This window comes from Chlorocebus sabaeus, chromosome 5 (assembly GCF_047675955.1).
Source record: "Chlorocebus sabaeus isolate Y175 chromosome 5, mChlSab1.0.hap1, whole genome shotgun sequence".
Lineage (NCBI taxonomy): Eukaryota > Metazoa > Chordata > Mammalia > Primates > Cercopithecidae > Chlorocebus > Chlorocebus sabaeus.
The window spans coordinates 7,127,131-7,146,846 of record NC_132908.1 but is presented as its reverse complement, the minus strand read 5'-3'; the positions used below and the strand labels follow the sequence as shown (position 1 = coordinate 7,146,846).

General features: G+C 41.7%; 1 protein-coding gene across 19 annotated transcripts in view; it reads right to left on the bottom strand.

Moving 5' to 3' along the window:
• RBFOX1 (RNA binding fox-1 homolog 1) overlaps window positions 1-19,716 on the bottom strand; it is a 2,485,439-nt gene that overhangs the window by 567,046 nt on the left and 1,898,677 nt on the right. The gene's annotated exons all lie outside the window — the stretch shown is intronic.

Sequence of the window (19,716 nt, the reverse complement as noted above, 5' to 3'; positions counted from 1 at the left end):
AGTGCCAGAGAAACTAGAAATTTCAATACGTGGCATCTGCTGTTCCTGCAGGGGAGTCTGAGGCCCAGTCTCATGGGAGATGGGGAAGGGGCTTGAACTAGGACCAACAGTTCATGCTCTGGGGTAAACGACGCTGTGCCATTGCTCATCCCTTAATCTAGACAACCTTTGACAGGCAAAGCGCATTTTAAAACTCATGCTTGCCCCAATTTGGAACAGTCAAAAGAAGTGGGGAGTTAGCAGTTTTAATCACAGCACTCTTAGCCCCCAGTCAGTCATCAAACTGTAGCCACAGATGGGGTGAGTAGTTGCATAGAAAGGACGGCAGTGAAGGAGGGTGTGCCTGTCCACTACGGCTACTCTGCCAGAGGGTCATGGACTTGAGGGGATGGAAACCTCAGAGAACCGGGCTGTATGTGAAGGAAGAGGACTGGCCACATGCAGGAGCCGTGGAGAAGTAGCGTGTGTGCAGAAAGAGAAAGAGAGACAGGGAGAGGGAGACTCATACGTGGTTTTTATGTCTCCCTAATACAGGGCCATACCACTGGGAGATGTCAAGCTTAACGACACATTCTTTAAATTTCAAGACCCTTATCAGTATATAAATGAAACCGAATTTAGCTATTAAATACCCTGAAAATGAGCATGGCTTCTAAATACCCGCACTAACATAACCAAGAGGGGTAAAACACAGTAGGTGCATGTAGATCATCATATGAGGTTCTGCACTTGTTTTAAGTGCACGAAAAAAAATTACATGGCAAAAGGAGAAGAAGGCCAGGTGCAGCGGCTCACGACTGTCATCTCAGCACTTTGGGAGGCCAAGGCAGATGGATCACTTCAAGTCAGGAGTTCCAGACCAGCCTGGCCAATATGGTGAAACTTCGTCTCTATTTAAAATCCAAAAAAATGAACCAGATGTGCTGGTACATGCCTGTAATCCCAGCTACTCAGGAGGCTGAGGCAGGAGAATCTCTTGTACCCAAGAGGTTGAGGCTGCAGTGAACCGAGATCACGCCACTGCACTCCAGCCTGGGCCACAGAGTGAGACTCCATCTCAAAACAAAAAACAAAAAAGGGTGTGGGGTAAAGAAACAATTGGGATGGTACCCCTTGACTGTAGCAAAACCATCCTGAGACTTGGAGATGCTCATATCTGGAAAGGGATCACTGTCAAGCTAGGATTGGTACCAAAAGAGCAGATTAGTCACATCCAGCTAGGGTTTGCCTAGAAGAAAATCTTTTAAAAAAAAAAAACCACAAAAATGCCAGCTGACCTGTTTCAGAATTCTTATCTCCCTGAACTCCACTGGGGGAGGGGGAAAGGGGCTGACTTTCATGTAGGCAAAGGTGCCTCACATCAGAGACACGGGGCTGCTGGAGACCCCAGGGAGACACAAACCCAATGCTGCTAAATGGCAACCTTCAGCAATCACCTTCTCGGGCCATAAAGACTTCTTTATTCCATAGCTTGATTTGCTATTGATTTAGGGCTCTTTTTCATAGTGATGCAGGAAAACATTTTATTTTCTCATAGGTAGGCGGGAGGGAGACTATCTGGGGAAAGGGGAGGGAAGCTGCTGTGCAGAGTGAAAACTATCATTTAATGAATGCTGGCAGGAAGGGAGGGCTCTCTATGGCATCCCTCAAAGTTCACACTTGAACTTTCTAAATAGGTCTAGATTCAGGCGCAGTGGCTCACGCCTGTCATTCCAGCTCTTTTTGCAGTTGAGGCAAGAATGTCGCTTGAGACTGGGACGTTAAGGTTGCAGTGAGCTGCTGTGTTTGTGCCACGACTGCACTCCAGCCAGAGCAACAGAGAGAGAGGCCCTGTCTAAAACAAAACAAAACAAAACAAAACAAAAGAGGTTTTAACCTGGGTGGCCACGGATCGTGTCCAAGGATGGGTACCAGAAACTGTGAACCCTAAAGTTACGGTACAAAATGGCGTTTTCTTTGTACATGTACCAATTCCTCTGGGGAGGAAGTTCTTTGCTTTCATTAGACACTCGAATAATTCCGAGACCTCTCAAAATGAAGAAATCTTTAAGGTGAGAAAGTGAGTCTATCTGTCTATCCATGTCCTTTTTAAACAATCACTTCTGCAAACTAGAGAGATATTCATCATCTATTACCCAGAAGAGCAAATTCTACGAAGACGTTTTCCCCCAAGGGAAAAAGCCTACAGACACATCAACCCAAAACAGCCTTTACAGACCTTGAAAAGTACACAGGAACCAAACCATGCATGTTCCAAAGACAAGACCATGGTTTAAAGAAAGTTATGATTGTTTTCAGAAAAAAATTAACAACATTATTCCATTGTCTGTGAACAGACATTACAGTAATAGCTCCTAGGGACCGTACAGTAGTAGCTCTTACCTGCTAGGATCTTAGACTGCCTGCTAGGATCTTATACTGCCTGCTAGGATCTTCTACTACCTGTAAGATATACTGTGTACAATCAGTATACACAGTAAGCACAGTGTAGATATTGAATAAGCACTGCTAAATAGTATAAATGAACAAATAAACCCATGAATGAATGTATGATCAAATGAACGACTTCGGAGAAGTTTTAATGCTGAGGATCATATCTGCAGAGAGCTGAAGTCCTAGGTTTCAGAGACTCACTCGCTTCCCTCCAAGGACACAGAAAAGATAAAAAGGGTGAGTGAGAAGGAGGTCTGGGAGAAAGCTACCCCATAAATACAAGGTATTGTTATTTTTATTTTTATTGGTGCTTCATGCTGCCTCCAGGGGAGGGGGTAGGATATGTGAATATGGCTAATTTTCTGCTTGACTCCAGACACATTCTAAATTACTGAGCCACATTTTATTTTAAATTGACTAATAAAGAAATCTCACACGCCACACCATTTCACATTTTCTTGGGTCGTTGAACGTTCCCACTTTTCTACAGTGGTTTAGTCCTCTCCTTGAGAGCTGGGTCGGGAGTGGGGTGGAAGAGAGCTGGAAAACAGTTGGATGCATCATCATTTCTCTTCTCTCTCCCTCTCCCTCTCTCTCTCTCTCTTTTAATTTTTCCCTGATCAAAACACAAAGAAAATGACAAAAAATATCACCCTGAATCAGATGCCTTGCTTTTATGCTCACTTACACCAAAAAAACATGTACGGCTTCTTGCTTTCCCCAACATAAAAATAAATGGAAAACATTTTGCAAATGTCAAATGCTATATAAAAGGAAAAAACATGAAGGACACTGCACACATAAACAATAATACTAATGACAAATTTTACCTCTCCTAAAGCACTCTCAGCCACCCAGTTCCAATTCTAGATTTGTATCTCAAGGGTCAGAAACCAGCTATATCATAGGTAGAAATGGATTCTCACAGGAAAAAAAAAAATACTCTGTAGATGTGTCCGCAGATGATATTAAGGAAAAGAGAAGAAAAATAAGAGAAAATGACTCAGCGCTGACCATTTTCTTTCCATCTTTCATTCATTCAACACTAGTTTAAGCAACACTGTGTTCAAAATGGTATAAGGCATTGGGCATTCCATATACAAAACAGTAGAGGTGGTTCTCACTGGAATGCAGTGGCCTTAGAGAGGGAGACACATATTAAAGACATGTAGATGTAAAGGAGATCATCGCTGATTATGCTGTTATCAATCAAAATGCTCTGATTGATAGTCCAGAAGCTAAGCATGTAAGGGAAAGTCCCAGTGAGAAAATAATATTGAGGCACCGCCCAATAGCTAAGAAAGAGCTGGTCATGTGGAGAACAGCGTAGGGAAGAGCACATAAAAATGCTCAGGGGTAGGACACAATCTTTTTTTTTTCCTATTATTTTTTATGATTATACTTTAAGCTGTAGGGTACATATGCACAACGTGCAGGTTTGTTACATATGTATACATGTGCCATGTTGCTGTGCTGCACCCATTAACTTGTCATTTACATTAGGTATATCTCCTAATGCTATCCCTCCCCCCTCCCCCCTCTCCACAATAGGCCCTGGTGTGTGATCTTCCCCTTCCTGTGTCCAAGTGATCTCATTGTTCAATTCCCACCTATGAGTGAGAACATGCGGTGTTTGGTTTTCTGTTCTTGCGATAGTTTGCTGAGAATGATGGTTTCCAGCTGCATCCATCTCCCTACAAAGGATACGAACTCATCCTTTTTTATGGCTGCATAGTATTCCATGGTGTATATGTGCCACATTTTCTTAATCCAGTCTGTCACTGATGGACATTTGGGCTGATTCCAAGTCTTTGCTATTGTGAATAGTGCCGCAATAAACATACGTGTGCATGTGTCTTTATAGCAACATGATTTATAATCCTTTGGGTATATACCCAGTAACGGGATGGCTGGGTCACATGGTATTTCTAGTTCTAGATCCTTGAGGAATCGCCGCACTGTTTTCCACAATGGTTGAACTAGTTTACTGTCCCACCAACAGTGTAAAAGTGTTCCTATTTCTCCACATCCTTTCCAGCACCTGTTGTTTCCTGACTTTTTAATGATTGTCATTCTAACTGGTGTGAGATGGTATCTCATTGTGGTTTTGATTTGCATTTCTCTGATGGCCAGTGATGATGAGCATTTTTTCATGTGTCTGTTGGCTGTATGAATGTCTTCTTTTGAGAAGTGTCTGTTCATATCCTTTGTCCACTTTTTGATGGAGTTTTTGTCTTGGACATAATCTTATAGTATTCCAGGGACTGTCAGGAAGCCAGAGTGGCATGCAGTACAGGGGTTGATGGAAGAGTGACACAAGATGAGATCAATAGGAAGCTCAGGATCTATACCTCATTTCACGGGCATGGTAACCAGTCTGATTGTTTTCTCCAAGTGAAATGGTACTCGGCTGGGTGTGGTGGCTCACACCCATAATCTCAGCATTTTGGGAGGCTGAGGTGAGAAGACTGCTTGAGCTCAGGAGATCAAGGCCAGCCTGGGCAACATGATGAAACCCCATCTTTACAAAAAATACAGAAATTGGTCAGGTGTGGTGGTTTGTACTTGCAGTCCCAGCTACTTGGGAGGCCAAGGCAGGAGGCTCCCTTTAGCCTGGGAGGTTGAGGCTGCATTGAGCTATGATCACATCACTGCACTCCAGCCTGGGCAACAGAGTGAGACCCCATCTCAGAAAAAAAGAAGAAAGAAGGAAGAAGGAGGAATAAGGAGAAGATAGAAAAGGAGGAGGAGGAGAAAGAAAAGAAGAAACAGTACTCCACTGAACCATCTTAAGGGGTGAGGGGATTGACATGACAGATTTATGAATTTCCAAGGTCACTATGGCTGCTGTGCAGAGAAAAGGAGAGAAGAAACAAGAGCAAATGCATGGTGTCCAGTTAGAAGACTGGTGCAGTCGTCAATGTGAGAGACAGTGACCAGGCTGGTGACAGCGGGAACAGAGTAGGGAAGATGGATTAGAACTTGCTGGTGGATGGGATGATGAAGTAAAGGAGAAGAAAGGATCCAAAAAGACTACAGTAGCTCATTCCTTGTAAACACTAAAGTTAGATGAGTTTAACTCATCCAAACTACAAATGGCATTAATATGTTAATGAACATGCAGTCTTTCATCAGGTATAGGGAGCCATAAATAGCCCCTCCTTCCAAAATAAAAATAAAAATAAAATAACAATGATCCTTGATGCACTCTAGCAAAATTCCATTTCCGTGCTTTATGCTCTACATTGACTCCTGCACATTTTTCCCTTGGATCATCCCTGAGAACTCGGATTAGCAATCATCTGATAAGGTCTTCTAGCTGCCTCCTAACTTGTATTGTAAGGTCCATCAGAGAAGGGGTCCTATCTGTCTCGATCAGCATTAGATTCCCAGAACTAAGCACTGTGTCTGGCATTCTGTGGGTGAATAATGAATAAATATTGGGTGTGAACAGATGCCCTGAAGTTAACTCCTTGAAGGGCAGGAAGTGACCTGAACCCAGCACTAACACTCACCCGTTATTTCCCGGCCTCCTCCCCAGGATCCTCCTACTTGCTCCCCAGTTGACTGCAAGTCTAGACACATCATCCTGATAAAGCCAGAGCCACTTTGCACAAGATGACTCATGGTTCAGAAACCACCCCAGCTCATCATGAGGAGGTTCCCTGATTTGCTGAGGGTGGCTTCCTGGCAGAGCACTGCAAAGCTGGAGGAGGGTTCATTATTACTTCCAACGAGGGTTCCTCTTCATTCCCTCCTTTTCTCTCCCAATTCCACGTTAGGCTCTGAGACACTTAGAAACCATGTTTGAATCCCTGTGGGAAAAATGCCAATACCTAACAGAAGCATTTCACAAAAGAGTTTCATGAAATCCTGCTCCTGGAGTCCTCCAAGAGGCACGGATCTTTGAAATCCATTATGAGTATACCAAGGAAACATCCTGGAAAGTTTAATGCTACCTTCCCCATAAATACTTCCTGATTCAAGTCTCCGTCTCTTACTCTCAGTTCTAATAATTATTTCACAGGATATCACTCTGAGAGATTCTGCTTTCAGCGTTTTACACAGGAATTGTTGGTTCAGATATTGATGAGCTCTGTCTAGAAAGATGCCACATTCATTTATTCATTCATTAAAAAAATAGAGAGATGCCCCCAAATTCATCCATGTGTTAATTTATGCACTTAAAAGAGGTATTTATTAAACTCATACTATATGCTAGGTCCTCGGTATCCATCAATAAATTGAACAAATGTTTTCTCTCCTTACAAAACTACATGTTTGGGAAGACAGACAATACAGTCATGAAAACGTAAGTGCAAACTGAGCTAAGTGGCATAGAAAATGAAGAAAGTCCTATCATACAGACTCAGGTTGGGGAAAAGAAACTTTGGGCAGTCAGAAAAATAACCAAGAGAAGGTTAAGAGCAGATAACCTTTAAGAAACTAAAAAGGAATCTACCATTCAGAAAATGGACAAAATGGGAGGGGAGGTGTGGGGGTGGGGAGGTGCGGGGGTGGGGGGTGGGGGGGGGAGAGAGAGAGAGAGAGAGAGGGAGAGAGACAGAGAGAGAGAATAAGAATGAATGAATGAATGAGAGAATAAGAGAATGAGAATGAATTAGTTCTAGGCAGAGAGAAGAGGCCATAAATACCTAGACAGAGACTACCATTCTTTGACTAATATTCCCAATCCCCTGATGCCCAGACAGCTATCTTTTTCTAGGTGTCCTGGGACCCACTGCCATCTCAACCTGGATGTCAAGTCAGCAGCTAAAACTCATCTCAGCTCTTCCTTTCAGGCTTCTGTCTTTACCTTCCTCCTCCTCCAGAGTCAACATTTTACAAGCTCACCCCATCCTAAGGGTCTTAGCTTCCTCCTCACTTCCTCACTCTTTAAGACATGAATGTTGTCTTCTGTCCACAGCAACTAAAACAGCCCCCTGAAAGGTCACCAATGAACTTAAAAAAAAAAATTCCAATCAATATATTTCTCAGCCTTCAACCTCTTCATAACCTTTTGGTTTTACTCACCAACCTAACATTCTTGAAACGTTCTCCTTTCCCTTGCCTCTTTACCAAAAACTGAAACTGTCCAGGGTGGACTCAGGTCTCTGTTCCTTTCCTCGCCATTGCTGATAAAAGTAGTAGTAGTAGAAGTTACCCTTACCCTTGATTCAGCACAGACAAAATGCCAGGAACCGTGCTGAGCATTTTACAAACCTGGTTGCGAACTATCTGGGGCTATTTAGTTAGGATTTTCCTCATGTTTTCTCCTGTCTTCCATCACTCAAACAGGTAGGTATATAGGACCCTCTTTGTCTGTGAACTCAAGGAGGAAAAAGAATAGAGTTAGTGGAGGGATGGAGCCAAGCTTTGCAGTAAGATAAGGCCGCCTTTAAGAAGCTTTTGCTTTTCCGAAAGCTGGCTGTCGAAGTGATTATGTTGGATGTTCTGCCTGGACAGTGAGAGAGTATCTATAATGAAAATAGAAAAAGAAAGAGAAGGGAGGAGGAGCACACACACACACATACATACACACACACACACACAGAGAGAGAGAGAGAGAGAGAGAGAGAGAGAGAGAGAGAGAGAAAGAGAGAGAGATTTCATCTGGATTATAAAAGAGATATCTAGACGCTGGTAAGAATATCAAAATCTGTAAGTTGACCATGCGCGGTGGTTCATGCCTGTAATCCCAGCACTTTGGGAGGTCACGGAAGGCAGATCACTTGGGGCCAGGAGTTTGAGACCAGCCTGGTCAAAATGGTGAAACTCTGTCTCTACTAAAAAATACAAAAGTTAACCAGGTGGTAGGAGCCTGTAATCCCAGCTACTTCGGAGGCTGAGGCACAAGAATCACTTGAACCCGGGAGGCAGAGCTTGCAGTGAGCCGAGATCACACCATTGCACTCCAGCCTGGGCAACAGAGCGAGACTCTATATTAAAAAAAAAAAAAAAAAAAAAAAAAGGGTCTAGGTTTATCAAGCAAGCGGCAGAGATCTCCAAAGGGGAATGGGTGTGTGTTCCTTGTTTTAGTGAAATATTCGCGTGTCAAGCATACGGTCTGCAGAAATGCAGCCTATATATCTGGGAGATGATGAAGGTGGATGATTAAGCAGGTCCTCTCCATCCCCGTGATCTTTCCAGGCCCCAGGTGAGAATCATGACCGTTTACATAATAGGGGTTACATTTCCTGGCCATGAAGGAAAAGTGGGCATGAGGATAAAATTAACCTTGTTTCACAACAACACAAACTGTGCTTCTTATTGCAAGACTGAGTTTGTGGGCAGAGACGTACATGCTTATTTTCTTCTTTAGTCCTGGTGGGGTCTGGTGCTTTGAGCATCCTTGCCTCCACGTTGCCAATAAAGAAATGTTGTCCCAGAAAGTTATATGACTTGCCCATGTCACATAATGCCAAAGCCAAGATTTACAGAAGCCTGTTTAACACTGAAACCCTTGGCCTTATTTACTAAGTCATGCTGCCAAAGATCTCATGTGTGGCCTCTTACTTTTCTCCCTTTATATCTGCATATCTGCACCCTCTCAGCAATCTTACCATCTCTCATGACTTCAGGTATTCCTTTCTCCATCCTCACTGCCCCATCTGATCCTCACACCCAAAGCTTTAGATTTGCATTATCTGATTGCCCTATTTGAGTCAACAGCGCTTTCTCTTTGATTTGGCCGTGTTACAAATCTCTGAGTCACCCTTCTCTCCAAACATTGCTTCATTCTTGAGTGAGATGGTGACTAAAATTCCGGCTCCTCTGCTGTGTCACCTCGGGCAAGTTACCTAACCTCTCTCTACCTGCATTTTCTCATCTGTAAAACCACGAAAACAGAAGCTTAACTCATTGAAATATTTTGAGAATTGAATTAGCTAATGCATATCAAGCTAAAAAGTTAAAACAATATCTGGCAAATCATAGATGCTCAATAAAAATCAGCCAAAACACACAGTGAGCCTGTGTACATACATTTGCAGATGAACTATAACCTTCCCCTTTTGGAGTTTCTACTCTAGGACCCTGTAGGGACTGTTCTACGATGTTACGTGTTCGAGTTTACCACCATTATTCCTTTAAGTTGTTGTTGTCACTTATCAGGTTTCTAATCGAGGAGCTTGCCCCTGATCTGAGGTTCCCTTCTAAGTTTCCTTTTGTATTAGTCCATTTTCACGCTGCTGATAAAGACATACCTGAGACTGGTTCTTCATATATATAAAGAAAAGGAGGTTGAATGGACTCACAGTTCCACGTGGCCGAGGAAGCCTCACAATCATGGTGGAAGGTGAAAGGCATGCTTTACATTGGCAGCAGGCAAGACAGAATGAGAAGCAAGTGAAGGGGTTTCCCCTTGTAAAACCATCAGATCTCATCAGACTTATACACTACCACGAGAACAGTATGGGGGAAACAGCCCCCACGATTCGATTATCTCCCACCAGGTCCCTCCCACAACACGTGGGAATTACAGGAGCTACAGTTCAAGTTGACATTTGGCTGGGGACACAGCCAAACCATATCACCTGTGCTGGTCAGAATAGGTTTTCTAAAGCTGGAAAGTCTCTGATGACTTCCCAGTGTGCACCAGAAGAGTCCAACTAGCTCAGTAAAGATTAGACTTTGCAACTGGACTCAGATGTACCTAGAATCCCACTCCATCATTCTTTAGGTGTTTATCTTAGACTATTTAACTTCTCTGAGCCTCAGTTTCTCTTTTATGGAACAGAAATAATAATAGTGTTTGGTGATACACATAGGAAGTTAGTGTCCAGCTGGCAAACAAAAGACTGAAATAAAAGTCATGTTGCAGGGAGGCAGGGCATGGGCATCCAGCCCTGGCCCATGGGCCATGAAGAGGAATGAAAAGGTCCCAGTACAAACTTCCAGATGCCTCTTTCCTGCCCAGGCATGCAGTGGATTTTGTGTATGAGAGAAATAAACCTTTGTAGCATTAAACCCTCTGGTACAGAGATTTTTGTTGCCGTATCAGAATTCAGCATGCCCTGGTTAATTAACCACTACCTACCTGATGGCTGTGCTCTGGCCTAGCACTATCCAATAATTTTCCCTAGATGGGGCCAGGTGCAGTGGCTCTCACCTATAATCACAACACTTTGGGAGGCCGAGGCAGGAGGATCGTTTGAGGCCAGGAGTTTAAGATCAGCCTGGGCAACATTGTGAGACCCTGCCTCTACAAAAAAAGAAATACAAATTAATTAGCTAGGTGTGGTGGTGTGCACCTGTAATCCCCAAGCTACTTGAGCAGTTGAGGTTAGAAAATCGCTTTAGCCCGGGAGTTCAAGGATGCATTGCACCATCACGGCACCACTGCACTCCAACCTGCGTAACAGAGCAAGACCCTGTCTCAAACAACAACAACAACAACAACAACAACAACAAAACCAAGATGATAGAGATGTTCCATAACTCCACTACGTATCGGCTCCAATATGACAGCCACTAGTCACAGGAGGTCATTGGACACTTGAGATGTGGCTAAAATGAGAGAAACTGAATTACAGATTTTATTAAACTTTAATTAATTTACATTTCAATATCCACTGTGATACGGACCAGCACAAAGTACTAGCCTGGATTCTGTTCCTTGGAAACGCCAAACTCTCCCGAATCTTGAGGTCTTTCCATTTACTGTGGAAAACCATTTCCAGGCAAACTCTACCTTTGACATTCTCGCCTGCAAGGTGTTTAGTCTTTCACTCTGCTCAGTTACAAATGCGCTCCAACAATACCACACGACTCCTTCAGGCTTCAATGAGCAGCACTGGGCTTTACAGGAAGAGCACCTCTGCCAAAACGAATGCAACTGTTACGGATGTTTATTTTCCGATGAAACGGCAACTCCAAAGACAATGCAGATGAACCTGTGTGCCAGATGCAAAATAGAACAAATGGATCTTTCTTTGAATTATTCTAGATCCAAACTACCTGAAAAGGCCAATCTGCTGTCAAAAAGACTAGAAATAAGTGGAACGAGGCCTTCAGAATAATTACATGCGGTTAATTGAAAAATGTTAATCATGTCATATTAGGAGGAAGACAGGGTTAAATTGGTAAAATTTCAATTCACTTAGGCCTTATCTCTTGTTGGAATGAACCAGATGATTAATCCTCAATATTCTTCAGGGATGCTGTGAACAGCGGCAATTAAATTAACAACTACAAAGTTTATGCTCAGAGATTCAAAAATGAAAGACGGAAACACTTTAATTTTTCACAAGTTGTTACCTTAATTATCTTCTTATTGCTCTGTCTCTTTTCCCTCATTACAAAAACACACCCCTTAGTATTCACGGATCCCTTTAATTTGCTGTAGCTTGGTAACAATGTAAGAAATGTCATCGAAGATGCAAAGTCATAAATCTTACTTTGTGCATGCTTATTGAAAATAAATTGTTCTGCTGTGCCTAGTCTCAGTGTTCCTTCTGTAAAGTGCTGACAAATTTCCACTTGCAAACATTAATGTAGAGTGTCTCTAAGCCTATGCACACAGCAGAGTTACTTAGCTACTTTAATCCAACAGTAGCAACAAAAAAAATTCCTAGACAGGGCTGAAACTTAATTGGTCAGGTTCATGAAATATACTGAGGAAACAGAACAATGTAACAGTTAGGGAAATAAACACAAACTCGGAACTTCCTTTTCTAACATACAGAACAGATACAAAAACAGCCTCAGGATAAGTCAGTTTTACCAAACACAAAGTTTTAAAATCATCTTTGTTTTATTTTTTTTCTCAGAATGATATCTCTGCAATCTGAGCACAGAATCCTACTTTGCAAAGATTGGATAACTCATCTCTCTCTCTTGGAATGCGGCTAATCAAAATTGGAAAAAAAAAAAAAAAGATAAATTCAACAGCAACCACCATAAAGCAAAAGAATGCTGCCTCATGGTGACTTAACAGGTCCCCAGACATATGTGCATTAAAACTGTAACCATCACAAACATTATCTGCATGCTACGTATTCCTTTAACATTAACTCAGAAGCCTGTTTGCAAATTGAGTACAGCAGATAAGCCATCTACAGCAACTATAACACAACAAAAGTGGTTTTCACAGTCAGGGTTTCTATGTAGGTTCTGTTGATGTGAATGAAAGGTAACGGAATTCTTTTCTTCAAAGATCATTTTCTGGATGGGGACGGGGTGAGGGGAGAGGAGGCAGGGAAAATCAATGACATAATTAAGAAAATAGGCTAGCAATTTGGAAACTGTGAATGAAATTAAAAGCAAACCTATCATAAAACCCTGGGCTGAAACAGCAATACAATCAAATGACTGTGAGTCCAAACTGGAAAATGCATGAAAACATATCAATAATTGAATGCATCACATCCTCAATGCCTGAAGAAGTAATCACCATCACTATAAATCCTCTCCCAGATGTTAAAGTCTTTGACGGTTATATATACTGGGGTAGTATCATCACTTAGTCCACTTTCTGAATTTCCAAAGTTTCACAGCAAAATGTCATATCCCCAGAGAACATCCTCACAACAAATTATTAGCACAGCTCTATTGATCATCATCCAAATGGCAAAAATCTCAATAAATTTCATCTGGACCTTTACTGAAACCTCAAAAATGCATTACACCCCTCTCTGCTGACCACCGTTTTTATGATCGCTATTGTATTTGCAGGGCAGTCAATTTTATACAGCATAACAAACTGCCAAGTGCTAACGCGATTCCCTCCATTACTGAGGCCCATGTATTAAATTTACTGAAGCACAATATCAGACTTCAAATATTGCAAGGCTTAGAATTGAATGCTGCAGAGCCTAATGTTATCAACCTGACAAATACCCTGACATATTAAGTAGCAAATCATGTATTCATATTTGGAACTGATGTTGTTTTTCTGTTTAGCTGTATATTTTTTGGATTAGCCATGATACTTCAAAATGAGCATTATGTTTTGGAGTACAAGAGGGCTGACAGCGAAGAAGCCGTGTTAGTCATTCTTTTTTTTCATGGCAGATCAATTATTGTTTTTCTTAATGATGTGTTATTGTAGGTCTAATGAAACTATAAGCACAAGTCAGAAAAATACCACTTTTTAAATAAAGAATTAATTTTTTCTTGCTTTTGCTTTCTACCAATACAGAAAAGCTCTAAAAGGTAACTTTCATTCTATGAAAAAAATGGAAAGTTTCTTTGGTATTAATCATGTGTGTATCTTTCAGCTTTAAATTAAGATAAGAGCCGTTCTCTCTCTTCTTCTCTTGTCACTGATTCTCTGTTGGTTGCAACAAAAGCTACCAAAATTACCGAATTGCCTCTAAAAACCTTGCTTTTATTCACATGCTACTAAATGATTTCAACTACATCTCTTTGGAAAAACGAGCATTGCAATGATCTTCACCCAATATGTTCATCCCACATTGAAATGTTCTGATTTACAGAAACAAGAGTCTAGAAACCAAATATCTCAAAAGCCAAAGCTTTTCAAGTGTACTCTCCATGGCTTATATACAAAACAGTATCTTGTTCAAAATATAAAATTCTGTCGTGTATTGAATAGAATTTTTTTAATGATATGTTTTCTCTTTCTCTCTTCACCAAAAACATTGAGAATCTGATACTAAAAGCTCTTTCTAGGTCATGGATCCTGGTATCAAAACCTGCATTTTCGATGCATACAAATCATAATATCAAAACATAGTTTTGCCATAATAAGGTCACTTCTGAAACTCAAGAAAATACCAAGGCACATGATTTATATTCTGGTTATTTATTTATTTCCTGGTTTATGTCCTGGTACAACAACGGTTTGTTTTCTGACTCTAGTTTGCAGATTCATCAGTCTGCAAAAATGTATCCTGTTAATGCATTTATTATTATTTACTATTAGAGGGAAAAATGTATCCTGTTAAAATGGGCACGATTTTTATGCACATATATCAGAGGACCTATTTATCACCACGTGGCAGCATTCTCTTGCTTTATGGCAGTTACTGAAATATTTATCTTTTTTTTTCAATTTTGATAAGCCCACTGTTTCTAAGAGTTTCAGTATTTTAAACAGCTATATAGGTGAAATCATGCAGTATTTGTCTTCTTGTGACTGGTTGATTTTGCTTAGCATAATTTCCTCAACGAATATCTATGCTAAAGTGTGCAGCAGGCTGCCCTTATTTTTCAGGGCTGAATACTATTCCATCATGTGTGGGGTTTTTTTTTTTTCAGCTTTACAAATGGCTTATTTGTACCTTTACTTCCACCTTCACAGATATGTGCACCTCTGACCATTATGCAAGGCACCATGAATTAAATACTTATACCAGAATACATCTGTCTTACATTATTCAAGATAAAGTGACTGTGTGTCTGCATGTGTGTGTGTGTGTGTGTATCACAATTTCTTCATCCTTTCACCCATCAATGGATCTTTAGGTTGCTTCCATCTCTCAGCTATTATAAATAATGCTGCAGCGAACACAGGAGTTCAATTAAAAATATATAAAGATAGAGAACATTGTAATGATGAAGAACTTGGACTCTGGCCGGACATGGTATCTCATGACTGTAATTTCAGCACTTTGGGAGGCTGGGGCGGGCGGATCAGTTGAAGTCAGGAGTTCAAGGCCAGCCTGACCAATATGGCAAAACCCCATCTCCATTCACAATGTCAACATTAGCTGGCCATGGTAGAAGTCTCCTGTAATTCCAGCTATTTCGGAGCCTGAGGCAGGAGAATTGCTTGAGCCTGAGAGGCAGAGGTTGCAGTGAGCTGAGATTGTGCCACTTCACCTTATCTGGGTAAGAGAGTGACACTCCATCTCAAAAAATAAACAAAAAATGCTGAGACTCCAGTCATCAATGTTTTTTAAAGTTCTCCAGGTGATTCTAACTTGCTAGTGGATTAAGAACCACTTCTTTAAGATGCTGTGAAGCCTCTCACCCCCTAGAAGTTAAGATGTGGCTCTCTGAAATTTAAGCCATTTGGATGCTTAGACGTAGGGAAAAATTAATCTCATGTATCCCAGTACTCACAGGACTATTCATCGGCCCCAAATAAAGCTCCTTCAGAGAACCTGAGTGGCCAATTTGTACAGGAGCCTCCGGTCAGATGTATGCGGTTATGTTTGGCTTACTGTCTGCCAAAAAGACAATGCTAACCTTATGCTAAGGAAGCTCTGCCTGTCTCATCTGGGCCCAACACTCTGCTTGAGGGATGGTATACAGGAAAGATTGCAGTGTTCAGAGTCAAACGAACATGGTTCAAACCTCAGCTCCAATCACTTGCCAGCTAGGTTGCTTATGGTGAGTTTATTCCACCCTCTCAGGTATTCATTTCCTCAACTATAAAACGGAGATTATGAAACCTACCAGAGCAGAAGCAATAGATGTAAAGTGGCCAACTATAACTTAAAACATAAGTAGGCACTGCCTAAGCAGAAGCTATGATTTATTTATTTATTTATTTATTTATTAGACAAAGTCTCGCTGCAATGCCCAGGCTGGAGTACAATGGCGAGATCTCGGCTCACTGCAACCTCTGCTTCCCGGGTTCAAGTAATTCTCCTGCCTCGGCCTCCAGAGTAGCTGAGACTACAGGTGCGCAATACCACGTCTGGCTAATTTTTTGTACTTTTAGTAGAGAGGGGGCTTCACCATGTTGGCCAGACTGGTTTCGAACTCCTGACCTCATGTGATCTGCCCGCCTTGGCTTCCCAAAATGCTGGGATTACAGGCATGAGTCACCGTGCCCAGCCAGAAGCTATGATTCTTATGATTAAAAAGGTAATTCAAAGTCACAAATTTCTACCTTTTAAGATACCCATCTCTTTGGAAAGGGAAGAACTGATCACTTTTACTTATAGGTGATGCATCTTCTCTATCCAGAGCTGATGATAAAACTCAAGGCAGTCATTGCTGTCTCACTGTCACCTCGTAATCTCTTCTTGATGGCATCCCAGGACTGCCTGATAGATTATGAATGAGATGAGAAAGTGTTCTTGTTCCCCACTCAGTTTTCCTCCATGTTTTTAGAAATGCATTGACAAAATTTAAGCACGATATTAAAAGCAAAGAATTTGGCCACGAATGGGCTTCCAGAATATTGCCTATTTTTTATGCTTTCAAGAAAACTATAGTCTTATATTTACCAAGTAAAAAGGCACTGGAGATGTCATTGGCTGTAACACCTACATCACCACTGTAGACCCTACATATTCTTATCAATGCACATTATTTGCACATTGACTCACTGTTTCATTCCATCATTCAAAATATACTTGCCATGCACTCTCTCTGGGTCAGGCTCTGTGTTAGGCATTAGAGTACTGCAATGAGTAAGACAGAGATGATCACTTTTGCCTAAAAGGATGTGGTTCACAAAAGTGTTAAGTGTAGTAATATGAATACACTCAGAGAATTTCTAGAGCACAATGGACAAACACTTAACCCATTCAGCTGGCTTAAAAATAATGAATCTTCAGGCCTGGCGTGGTGGCTCATGCCTGCAATCTCAGCACTTTGGGAAGCTGATGTGGGTAGATCACCTGAGGTCAGGAGTTCGAGAGCAGCCTGGCCAACATGGCGAAACTTCGCCTCTACTAAAAAATATAAAAGTTAGCTAGGCATGGTGGCACATGCCTGTTAATTCCAACTACTTGGGAGGCTGAGGCAGGAGAACTGCTTGAACCCAGGAGGCAGAGGTTACAGTGGGCCAAGATCATACCATTGCACTCCAGCCTGGGTGACAGAGTCAGACTTTGTCTCAAAAAACAAAAACAAAAACAAAAAAATCTGCAAAAAATGAGGAAGATCAGAGGCCAGGTGTAGATGGAAGTAGAGGAATATGTATCCTATTTGGTATTGCTGGAAAATGATGTGAAGCAGAAAATGGAAAGCAAGGCAAGGTTCCGCCTATCATCTAAAGGGTCATTCATTGCTTATTTTTTCACCCACCATCTATCCATGTACCCACCCACCCATCCATCATCCATCCATCTATCTAACCATTCACTCATTTTTTTTTTTCAGCGTGATAAATGTCTCTTTGCAGCTAGGAGTTGTACTGGCTCCTGGTAATTTAAAAATAGCACACACGACCCCATTTGGGGGCTCCCAGGCACTTGAAATTGGCTATTTCTGCCCCTTTCTATAAGGCCCTTCTTCCTAATGTCCACATTATCCTCCTCATGATCTAGTCAACCATCAGATGCATACACTTACAGCCAGTTGTAATTCTTCAGTCTTTTTTCCCCCAGTAAACAGAGCAAATATGTCTCTCCATTGTAATCTAAGAGCATCATGGCAAGGCCTTATCCTTGAAATTTACCCAATTTCCCCTACCATATCCCTATCAGTGAGGGATATTATTTTGTGGCCTGATCCCTCTCCATTATCTCTTCTGAAAATAACTTTTCTTTGTGCTACTGTTCCTATGCCACCTCCAGTACCCACGGTTTAGCTAGAGCTGACTCCTGTATCTCATCTTAGAGGTGAAGACAGGACCTAAATCTAACCAATGACACACTTCATTTTCCTGGCCAAATTGATTGGTTCAATTGTGGGGCTACTATCCAAACTGAATCAATAAAAACTATATAAAGAACATTGCAAAGAAAAAGAACTTGGACTCTGGAGCCAGACTTCCCTGTTTTGAATCCTGCTAAAAATGTAACTTTGGGCAATTACCTTTACAGCCGGGCGCCGTGGCTTACGCCTGTAATCCCAGCACTTTCGGAGGCTGAGGTGGGTGGATCACGAGGTCATGGTGTCGAGACCATCCAGGCCAACGTGAGGAAACCCCACCTCTACTAAAAGTACAAAAATTAACTGGGCGTGGTGGCAGGCACTTGTAGTCCCAGCTACTAGGGAGGTTGAGGCAGGAGAATCACTTGAACCCAGGACGTGGAGGTTGCAGTGAGCCGAGATCGCGCCACTGCACTCCAGCCTGGGTGACAAAGTGAGACTCCATCTCAAAATAAATAAGTAAATAAAATTACCATTATGATAGACTGATTACCAAAATAGCCTCCAATTCTTCCCCAGTTCTAGCCCTTTGTGATATGACCATAAACATCCTCCCACGAAATGGTAGAGTTTAGTTCCCCAACCTCTGAATCCAAACTGGACTTGTAACACATTCTGGTAACAATATGGTAGAAATGAGAATGTACCACTTCCCAGCATGAATCTCCCAAGGCTTTGGGTACCATTGCCCTTTCTGCCTATATAATTGTGCCAGCTCATTGCTGCATCTCTGCCTCACTAAGTGAACCAGGCTAGCTTGCTGGGGATGTGTGAGAGACACATGTACAGAACTGAACTACCCCAGCCGAGGTCACCCTGGAGGATTCAGGCTCTCTTGGTTTGCCAACTTCAGACTCACGGTCACTCTTTCAAGTCACTAGGCTTGGGACTAGCTCATTACACGGCAATAACTAACTGACACAACTGTTCTGTAACTAAATTTTATCATATTAAAATGGGGTTAATTATAGTAACTGTCTTGCAGAATTATTGTGAGGATTCAAGGAAATAATAGAGTTCATATACAAAAAGGACTTAGTGTCTGGCACTTAATACATGCTATTATTCTTTGAAATAAAATCTTTGAGGGTTTTATTGTTCTTGTTAGAATGGTTAGGAAGGAGGGATTTGCTTTTCACTGGGGCTGCCCATTTCATAGAGAATAAGCATGGAGCTCCTGCATCACTTGAGCCTCCATTAAGAAAGAATTTGCCAGAGCACGATGTCAAGACTGAAAAGTTGAGCCAACAAACAGCAAAGAACCGGATTTCAAATCGTGTATTTGTACATCTGAACCCAGCCTCTTTCGGGCCTTTGCAGTTGTGTAAGCCAATGAACTCCTTCTTCTAAACAAAAGACAGGCTGCATTGTGAATCTGTTGCTTGCAACCAAAAGTGCCTGATTAATATACTGTTAAATAAAGTCCTTACATGCTTGCAAACAACCTTTGCTCTCAGTCAGGTCATCCCAGCAAGATGTGCCAAGGCTTACAGCCTGCCTCCATGGGGCTGTGAGGAAGAATGTAGAAGATAAGAGCTCATTTCTGAAGTGTATACAACCCAAAGTCCTCTGAAAGAAACTCAAAAGGCCATGATTATACACTTAACTTGAAATCAACACCACACCATAAATTGTCATCTCTGTCACTCCTGACTCATACTCTCCACTTATTCACACCCTGGTACAGAATTTACACATTCTCAACACACACATCACACAATGTATACCAGAAGACCTGTAAGTAAATCCCTGTCATCAAAAACT